The 10,641-nt window shown below is 53.2% G+C and overlaps 1 long non-coding RNA gene across 1 annotated transcript in view; it reads right to left on the bottom strand.

Annotated features, from left to right (window-relative positions):
* Window positions 1–10,641, bottom strand: part of LOC114673220 (uncharacterized) — a 39,567-nt gene that overhangs the window by 25,912 nt on the left and 3,014 nt on the right. The window lies entirely within an intron of this gene.

The raw sequence follows: 10,641 nt of genomic DNA, 5'->3' as shown, positions 1-10,641 counted from the left end.
CCACAGTGGGCAGCGGGTCGGTAACCTTGAGGGGAAGGCGGGAAGAGAAAGGGTCATATGGGTGTGGAGGTCGTGGGACACTGGGTTTAGGGGAGGTGGGGGCGGGTGATGGCTGGAGTGGAAGGGGAAGGAGGGGAATGAGGGCCCCACAGAGCTGGAAACCGCAGTGTTTCCTGATGGCTGCTCCAGGAGCAGAAGGGGGTGGCAAAGAGGCAGAGAGGATGCTGAGGCTGGATGAGCTATTGGTAGCCTCCTGTGGGCATCTCCAGCCTCCAGGACACAGCCCAAAGCCCCTTACCTCTCCAGGAGGAATCCTAAGACTGCCTAAGACCTTGGCCAGACTCTTCCCACTCCAGTCCCTACCCACAGGTCCCCCTACCTCCACCTGCCACGTGGGCAAGCTCTTGCTGCTCCAGCTCCACTGGAGGGTTGGCTGCCCACACCTGAATGGGCCCTGGTGACTTCGGCACCCTGGGCAGAAATAGGAATGACAGGGAATTGCCTTGGGGGTGGGTTTAGAGAAGGTTCTGGTTTGGGATGTGCTGGATTTGGGGGACCTGTGGGAGGTTCTGAGGAGAGTCCAGCAGGCGGCTGGAAACGCTGGACCTGAGTTCTGGAAGGGAGGCATGAGGGAGCTCTTCCATGGAGGAAGGCACACAGCCACGAGCACACAGCTCACTCCTTCCCATGTCCATGCACACATGGCTCACTCCTTCCCCCATGCAGCCACTTCCTTGCCCTGGCCAGTCTCCCCACACCTGCCCCAGAGGTGGTCACCCAGAATCTTTGCCCTGTCCCGGGGTTCCCCTAGTTCCCCCCTACCTCAGCAGCAAATCTTCTTTCAAATTGGGGTTCAAAGGGGAAATGCACAGGCATTGGGATTGGTCCCAGGGATGGGAGTGTCAGCACTTAGGGAAGCCATGGTGGAGGAGTCTGGGGCTAGAGAGGGTAGGTGTGGTCTCAAGGAGAAAGCATTGGGTCAACAGAGTCCCTGACCCTGGCATATGTCCCCCGACCCAGTTCTGGTTATCTGTGGATGTATGGTGCACACAACCCCAATCTTAGTGCCTTAAAACAATACTTTGTTTTTATCATGTCTCACGATTCTGTGAGTCAGGAACCTGGACAGGGCACAGAGGGAATGGCTCCTCTCTGCCCCTGATGTTTATGGCTGAAGCTCAGATGGCTCAAATGGCTGGGAACTGGAACGGAGGGCCAGACAGGTGTCCACCCTCTTCCCCCTACGGTCTCTCCTCGTGACTGTCCTAGGCTTCCTCACTGCATGGAGATCTCTGGGTGCCAACAGTCTCTAGTGTTCCAGGCAGAAGCTGCAAGGTTCTTAGGACATTGCCTTAGAAATCCTGAACATCACTTCTGCCACATTTTATAGGTCGAGCAAATCATTAGGGAGAAGCCCTGATTCAAGCAGAGGGGAGGCACAGATTCCACCCCTTAACGGGAGGAGTGACAAGTGACACTGAAAAGGAGAGAATGGAAGGCAGCCATGCTGGGGTCGCGCCACCCCCTGCCACCTGCCACTCACCTGAGGGCAGCAGCTATGTGTTTTATCCCCTCTCCCATGTTAGTCAAGCTGACAACCTTCCTGTCACTGTCACTGCCTTCTGCATGGAGGCCATAGCCTCAGTAATATGTCAAAATGCTTGTCTCACCTACTTAGCTGGAAACATAAACCCCTCAAGGTTGAGACGGTCTCTTACGCCTTGCTGTCCTGGCTTTGACATTCTGGGTGTTTTGTTTCCTGAATTAGCTCTCCTCGACTGGTCTCATCGGTCTTCTGCACCAGATACCCTCAGCTCCCCCAGAACATCCTTATTGAGTATCTTTGTCCCCGACCCTCTAGAGTGGAAAGAGGTCTTAGCACCTCACCACCAGAGCCCAGGTGCTGGCCCAGATGGAGATGGAGGATGGAGATGGAGGATGGAGACAAGCACACCCCAGGGGTTGAGGCCATGGCAGGCCTTGGAGCCCTCGGTGCTGGTGGCCACCTGGATTTATGCCTCTCTTGGGAATATGTGCCCTCTCTGTCTACCGGGCCCCCACTGCTGCATTTCAACGTTGTGCTGGCCTTACGAGGATTACAGTTTCTGGGAGAAAATTTAAAAGAAATGATAAACAGCAAAAAGCAGGGAGGAGACTCATAGTACCTTAAATAAACTACTTTGTGAAATTTTTTTTTTTTTTTTTTTTTTTTTGAGACGGAGTCTCGCTCTGTCGCCCAGGCTGGAGTGCAGTGGCCAGATCTCGGCTCACTGCAAGCTCCGCCTCCCGGGTTTACGCCATTCTCCTGCCTCAGCCTCCCAAGTAGCTGGGACTACAGGCGCCTGCCACCGCGCCCGGCTAGTTTTTTGTATTTTTAGTAGAGACAGGGTTTCACCGTGTTAGCCAGGATGGTCTCGATCTCCTGACCTCATGATCCACCCGTCTCGGCCTCCCAAAGTGCTGGGATTACAGGTGTGAGCCACCGCGCCTGGCCGAAAATATTTCTAAATAATGATGACTAGGATAGATCTACATTCAAGTCCTTGCACAGAAATCCAGGCAGTCGTGTGCTGAGAAGGCAAGGCATCCCGGTGTATTCTTGCCCCCGGCGGAATGCTGCAGAACAATGAGGCTGGGCGGTGCAGAGCAGAAACTGCTGATGGAAAAGACGATTTCTGCTCGGGAGGGCAGGGGCTTGCCTCTCTCTGGATCCTTTTCACTGCTCTACAAAGAATTCTTTCTTCCTCCCAGGCCGCACTAGATAATAACAACTGGGGACTTTTCTCACACCAACTTCTGAGCCACTTCAAATGTCACCTGGTTACCTGTAAAGCTCATACCTGGAATAGTGTCTTTGACCTTGGGCAAGTCTCCCCTTGGCCTGGCCCTTTCGCGGGATTCTGGGAGAAATCTCTTGGAGAGATGACGTTGAAATGTTGGCAGCTCATGTGCATACTGTGGATTTTGTAGAGTACATAGTTTTTCCTTTTGGCCACTGTTAGACTGGGGAAACCGTGTGTTTTTCAGAAGGAAGAGCACAGGCCTCCCTCCCTCTGCATTCCCGGGCATGCTGGCCTGGCTTCTCCAGCATTTCCCTGCACTACAGTGAGCACCGTGTCCTGCGGGTGCTGCTGTACCTGGGTCTCCACCCACCAGTCTTCCATCCCTGCAGGTCTGGGTTCCCTGGGGTCATTTGCCTAGTGCCCCTCTGGGTTTCTGTGTTCATCTGAGCATGCTTTGCTGCCCTAGCCTTGACGATTTGAGGGCTTTGCCTCCAGAATAGGTGCTCTTCACCTGGTCCGGGTGGCCTTTGGCCACCCAGCCCCTGAGTGTCACTGTATCTTACTGAGTGGGACAGTGGCAAGGGCCCAGCGGGCTTGGGAATTGGGGCTGGATCTGAATTCAGTCTCCAGCACTCACTAGCTAGGGGACCCAGGCAGGGTATTCAAGAAGCCTGGGCTTCTGTTTGCTCATCTTTAAAAAGGGGCTCATAAAACCCTCCTTACAGGGTTGGTGCAAGGATGATGATGACTGCATGCCAATGGTCTGGCCCTCTGAAAGTGTCCAATAAATGACAGCTCTTGTTCCTCCCCTCACCTTTACTGCCGAAGGCGGCAGTGGGCAGTCACTCCACATACCCTAACTATGAACTGCCTGACCCGGTCCTCTGGAGACAAGCACAACCCAAAGAGGCTAATTGAGAGGGGTGAGGGAGAAGTGATCTAACAATCATGGAACCCCTATGTCTGGGTATTTTGCTGGGAGCTCCGGTTATCTCATTTAATCCTCAAAGATCCCTAAGAGAGAAGCACTACTACCATGATCATTTAAAAAGAAGGGGGACTTGGGGTTCACGGCAGAAGGTAGGTGTAGACGTAGATGGCTGCAGAGCTGGGATCCAAACCCAAGACTGGAATTGGGACCAAGGTGAAGGTTGGGTTTCAAAGGAACTAAGAAGATTACAGGTGACTGGATACAGAATCTACCAACCCCCAGAAATGCCCTCGATCTGGAAATAGGATTGAAGTGGGCTGATCCTACAGATGGAAGCAGATCGGCCCCCACTATTGGGTGGGGCAGGGAGGCAGGCAGGCCTCTGGAGGCCTGTGGGGTCTATGGCACTGTGGCTGGCACAAGTTCTACACATAAAGACTTGTTCAGCCACCTGCTATCTCTGCACGGTCTCTCAGAGCAGGGCATCTGTACCAGGAGGCAGGAGCAGAAGGCAGGAGCAGGAGGCAGTGGGGCCAATGGAGAGAGGCCCTTCACCCTCTGGGACAGCACACCCTGGCCTGTTCAGTCCTCGCCTGCTGGCTGCTTCCCAGTTCCCTGTCCTTCTCCCTTCCATCTTGCAGATACCTCCCCAGCGTCTCTTCTCTCACCAACTCTCTGTACTTCTGACATCATTCCCTCCTTCTTCCCACTGGGATCTGAGGCTCAGAGAGGTGCCTCACTGGCCCGGGCACACAGCGAGTCTATTGCCTTGACCTGCCTTTGGACATGATGAGATTCCATCCCCTGCCCTGTGTCCTAGCTGGGCTGCTGCCTCATCCTCCCCCAGAGGCGAGATGGCACAGCCCCTTCAATGACAATGTCTGTCTTCCCATTACTGGAAACGGCCTCACTGACTGGCTCTCACAGAACCTTTGCAGCCTCAGGGGAACATGAGCTATCTCCTATCTCCCCGAGCCGTGAAACTGAAATACAGAAATAAAAGTCTTTCCTCAGGGGCCCTTCATCTCTTGGCAAATCATAGTCAAGGAGCCCTCTTCCCTTGTCACACCGGCCCGGCTCAGGTTTAAAGCTGAGGGCACAGCAGACAAAGAGGGCAGAACGGGTACAGACCAAGCCACCATGGTGCCTGCTGAGTCCTGCAGTTCCAGCCTGACCTGTGATGGGGTAGGGAGGCAGGCAGGCATTTGGAGGCCTGCGGGGTCTATGGCACTGTGGCTGGCACAAATTCTATACATGAAGACTTGTTCACCTGCCTGCCAGCTCAGCATAGGGCTCCTGGGCTAGGGGCACCCATGCTAAGAGGCTGGATTGAGAGATGGTGGCAGAGAGAATGAAACGTAACAGAGGGATAAACACTGGGCTTTAACATCAGGTAATACTCTCCCTGTCAGATCCTGGGGGAGCTAGGGGATGGAGAGGACAGCCGCTGCAGCCTGGGGCTCCCTTAGAGAGCAGACCCCAAGCCCTGGCTGTCCCACCCCACTGTCCCATGACTGGGCCAGCTGCTCCCAGTCCCCTGGGAGTTCCCAAGCGAGGACCCGGGCCTCCTGCTTTGGGATTAGGCATTCCACTCGTTGCAGTTGCTCTTAAGAAGGAAGTCACATCCAGAGACCCATCTCTGATGCTGAGTAGCTCTCAGACTTGATGACAGTCATTCGCCACTCTCATTAACAGGGCGAGGCTGCCCAGTCATGCAGCTGTATGTGATGAACAGAGCTGGGCACACCCACCCCAAACCCTGGACCGGGAGCTTCCCACAAGGCTGCAGGAGAAGCTCCAGGAGAAGTCTTGGAGTTTGAAGAGGCAAGACTTTCAGCTGGATGAGTTCCATCCAGTCCTGCTCTTAGCTAGCACCTGCTGTTAGAGGATATGTAGGGAGCCAATATGACTGAGGGGTTAACACTGGGCTTTGGTATCAAGTGACTTTGGGTTCAAATCCTGGCTCTGCTACTTCCTGTAGGTAACCTGACTTTTCTGAGCTGCTTCATCCTTATCAGTATGGAGGTGAGAATAAGAGCAGTTTCACAGTTTCCATGCAGATCACGTGAGGTCCAGCTGTAAAGTCCCCGGTGCACAGGCCATCAGTGCACAAAACTGGGCATTTATTACTAAGATGTTGCACAGGGCAGAGCACAGGATGTGTCGGACAAATTTGCCTCATGAGGGTGAGAAAAATCTGGGCTCAGGCTTCTCCACAACCAGGGCAGCTTCTCCCTCCATCATCGTCCTTGGGAAGACCCCCAGGGCATCTTTGGAATTCAGAGGTGCCTCATCTCCCAGCAGATAAAAGACAGGAATTGCACTTGGGAACTTAGGCCCCCCACAGACTCCCCCAGCAGTAGCAGGGGCAGGCCCCTCACATGCCCAGGGCAGGACCCAGAGACATGGACAGACGCTCCTTGGAGGAGCTGGAAACTGCCGGGTTCCTCTCACACAGACTCTGCAATGATGTCTGGAGCAGATGGCAGGGGCGGGTGCTCCTGGCTGGGTTGACAGAGTCTCATTTGCCTGGAAATTCCCCCAGTTCCGGGGGATCCCTTCCAGATGTTCCCACCCACAGCCTGGCTGAGGAGGAACAGTGGGGAGCTAAGAAGCCAGCACTGGAAAGCAGAGCCAGCCTTCTCCATAGACAGGCAGGCAGCCACCCCGGAGGCCAGTCCAGAGTCCCCAGTGTCCTCAACACTCACCCACCTCCACCAACACCTCCCTAGGGCTCCATATTAGAGAGCCATTCCTTCGAACATGTCATTGCTGTCTCAGGGAGTTCTCTTTAAGACTTTAATCCCCCTGGGAGGGGTATCACATAAGAGCCCTTGCCACTCAAACTGTGGCCCAGCGACATTAGGCATCACTTGTTGGAATCTCAGTCCCATCCCTGATCTCCTGAATGAGAATGTGCATTTTAACGAGATGCCCAAGTGATCCCATATACAGCTCTAGGTTGGAGAAGTGCTGCGCTAAGCACTATTGTCCACTCACTTTCTGAAATGCAAGCTCCACAAGGATATGGAGCCTTCTTTGTTTTGTTTACTACATCACACCCAAAGAGTCCCTTAAACAGAACTCATTAAATGTTTTTTGAGTCCAGGTGTGATGGCTCACACCTGTAATCCCAGCACTTTGGAAAACCAAGGTGGGAGGAGTGGTTGAGGCCAAAAGTTTGAGACCAGCCTGGTCAACAGTTCCTATAAATTTTTTTTTTTTTTAATTAGCTGGGCGTGGCAGCACTTGCCTGTAGTTCCAGCTACTTGGGGGTCCGAGGAAGGAGGATTGCTTGAGCTTAGGAGTTGGAGGCTGCAGTGACCTATGATCGTGCCACTTCACTCCAACCTGGGTGACTGAGATCCTGTCTCTAAGAAAAAAAAAAAAGCGCTTTTTGAATAAAATGAATTATATAGATTATTTAGGGTTTAGTTTCCCATAACACAGACAGGCAGGTACACGGCATAGATAAGGTTTTTTTTGTTTTTTTGTTTGGTTTGGTTTTGGTTTTGGTTTTTTTTGGAGACAGAGTCTCACTCTGTCACCCAGGCTAGAGTGTAGTGGCACAATCTCGGCTCAGTGCAACCTCCACCTCCCAGATTCAAGCAATTCTCCTGCCTCAGCCCCCTGAGTAGCTGGGATTACAGGTGCCCGCCACTATGCTGAGCTAACTTTTGTATTTTTAGTAGAGACGGGGTTTTGCCATATTGGCCAGGCTGGTCTCGAACTCCTGACCTCAGGTGATCTGCCCACCTCGGCCTCTCAAAGTGCTGGGATTACAGGTGTGAGCCACCGCACCCGGCCAGCAAAGGTAAGTTTTAATACGAGAGGAAGGAGAAAAAATTAGAAGGGGTCATTCCAGGGTCCACAGCACTCCTGGGGTGAGGGGTAGGAAAGGAGGAGAAGGGCAAGGAAAGTGTGGTGGCCCCAAATCAGCTGTATAATGAATGACTCCCAGCATTAGAAGTGCAAATGGCACTTGGGAGGAAATAGGACAAACCCCTTCTCCTAGAGATCTTCTTCCTCTGTCTCCAGCTTCATCAGGCCCCTTGGAGCCCTGTCCCTAGTGGCCCCTCTTACAACCCCTCAGAACCCCCGACATCTGCCGAGATCCTGAGTACACTGCACGCTTCTCCTCAGAAGGCATGTTCAGCGGCTGTGCCCTCTGCCTCCCCATGAGGAGGTTTGGCGGAGGTGGGAGGGTCCTTGGAGGTGGCAGGCCCCAGTACTGACCCTGGCCCATTTCCGAGACGTGGGCTTCTTCCCACCTCACTCCCAGCAGAGCCTTTGGGCCAGGCAGGTCAGCTGTCTCTGAGGCTCAGGTCACCTGGAGCTACAGATGATCCCTCCACAGTTGTGCCCCAGCCTCAGCCCAGGAGCTCAGCAGGAGAATCACCTAGTGGTTGGCAAGCCGAGTCCTCCATCTGCAGTGGGGAAAGCTGAGGCCCAGGGAGATGAAACAACATGGCCGAGTTCACACAGCTGGAATGGCAGGAATGCCCAGGGCCCTGCCTCTTGGATGGGTGCACTCTCTGGCTCACCTTTGGATAGCTCAGGTGTGCCTCCTCTGGGCATCCTAGCATCTAGAGCGTGACAGTGAGTAGGTGCTCAGTTATTGTGGAATGAATGAGAGAGAAGCAAAGAACCCCACTGGGAGCCAAGAGAATGACAACGGCAGTAAAGGCCACTGTTTATCTGCGCTCAGCACTTTACACAGGCTGTTTCTTTGAAGCTTTATAACAACCCTCTGGGAGAGGCGCTGTTATCATTCCCAACTACATATAAAGAAACCAAAGCTCACAGCGATTAAGACATGAACCTCGATCGTGCCTGAGCTGGGATTTCAACACGTTTCTGCCTAGAACTCTAAAGCCCTGGTCCTCATCAGGATGCCGTACCGCTTTCTTGTTGGCGAACTCTTTTCTTTGAAAGAGGCCACTGCAGCCCAGATGGCTCTGGCACAGGCTCTGAGCTGGATGAGTTTGTAATTCACTTTGATGGCAAGCAGAGTGTGTCCCCACTGGCTCACCAAGGAGCCTGGGATGTCAAGGAATTCTTTCTGAATCCCACTCCTCACCTGGGATGCCCCCAAATCCTCCCTATTTGTTCTCAGCGGCGGCTTCCATTTAAATCGAAGCTCTTCCGCAGGACCTCGCTGACCCTTCAATTTGAAATAGCACTCCACGCACCCCACTCTCTCCATCCCCGCGCCCCCCCCCAACCCGCCACTTCATCTTTCTCAGCACAAAGCATCACCTGACAATATCGTGCAGCTGTGTTTGCATTTTAACTGTCTCCTCACTTGGATGGGACCTCCATGCAGGCAGGGATATCGTCTCCTTTACTGCTCTGTCCCCAGGGCCTGGCGCATAGTGAGTGCTCAGTATACACTGTTTGCATGAATGAACCCTCAAGGCACGACACATAAAATAGCAATTTTCTAAATCGGCACCCCTTGTAGTAATCCTGTGAAACATGGGCCTCTAGGAATTTGCTAATAAAGGGCCAGTATCTGCCAGATGAGGATGATCTTCTTCTTTTTCTTCTTCTTTCTTCTTTCTTCTTCCTCTTCTTCCCCTTCCCCTTCCCCTTCTCCTTCTCCTCCTTCTTCTTCTAACTGCAACCTCTGCCTCCCGGGCTCAAGTGATTCTCCTGCCTCAGCCTCTCTAGTAACTTGGATTCCAGGTGTGCACCACCACACCTGGCTAATTTTTGTATTTTTTGTGGTGACAGGGTTTTAGCATGTTGGCCAGGCTGATTTCAAACTCTTGACCTCAGGTTATCCACCCACCTCAGCCTCCCAAAGTGCTAGGATTACAGTCATGAGCCACCATGCCTGGGCCAGAGGTTGACTTTCAATAAATCCCAGTGGAGCCAGGCGTGGTGGCTCACCCCTGTAATCTCAACACTTTGGGAGGCCAAGGCAGGAGGAGCACTTGAGCCCAGGAGTGCAAGACTCCTAGGCTCCATCTCTACAAAAAGTCAAAAATTAGCTGGGTGTGGTGGCACACCCCTGTGGTCTTAGCTACCTGGGAGGCTGAGGTGGGAGATTGTTTGAGCCCAGGAGGTTAGGGCTGCAGAGAGCCGTGATTGTGCCACTGCACTTCAGCCTGGGTGGCAGAGTGAGACCCTGTCTCAAAACATAAATAAATAAATAAATTTTAAAGAATAAATAAATCACAGCAGATCCATGTGCTCGCACACTCAATGTGTACTGAGCACCTGCATCTACCAGGCAGTGTGTTAGGCTCTGGGCATATTTCCGTGAACAAGTCATGCCCCCACACCACCCAAAGAGTTTATTTTAGTAGAGGAGATGGACATTCAATAATCCCCGCAAATAGATATTGATTCTGCATTGTGCTAGTGCTGGAGCTGAGCAGGGGCCTGTAGGAAGGGGACAGGTTTGAAGCTTGCTCCCTGACAAGGACACTGGCACCGAATGGCACTCACGTGTGTCTTCCTGAGTGGCAGTAAAGGGGCCAGGGCAGCAGCTGGCATGCCCAGAGCTGTGTTCACCCCAGAGTGTGGGTTTGGCAGAGGAGCAACATCCCTCACGCCAGCTGCCGGGTGAGAGGCTTGGTAAGTGCTGGGGGAAAGTTTTTCTCCAGGAAAGGCTGACCCCCAAAGGGTTGCAGGGTCTGGGGCTCTGCCTCACCGCATTAGGGGGTCTCACAAGTTACCCACTGGAACCTCACTCCACCCTCAGTCCGGGCTCCAGGAACCTGCTTCTCTAGCTGGAAAACAAGATATGTAACAAGATCTGCTTCCCTACAGGCACTGAGAGTATTAGACAGATCTGAGGGGCCGAGCTCTGTGCCTGGCTGGCAGGAGTGACCCACGTGGGTGTCTAAATGCAGGAGAGGTGGAGATTCCTGGGACAGGCAGTGGGCAGGGGTCACAGGGAAGTGAAAGGCCAATGCA

This window comes from Macaca mulatta, chromosome 16 (assembly GCF_049350105.2).
Source record: "Macaca mulatta isolate MMU2019108-1 chromosome 16, T2T-MMU8v2.0, whole genome shotgun sequence".
Taxonomy (NCBI): Eukaryota; Metazoa; Chordata; class Mammalia; order Primates; family Cercopithecidae; genus Macaca; species Macaca mulatta.
Note: the sequence above shows the minus strand (reverse complement) of the source record. Positions and strands in the feature narration are given on the sequence as shown.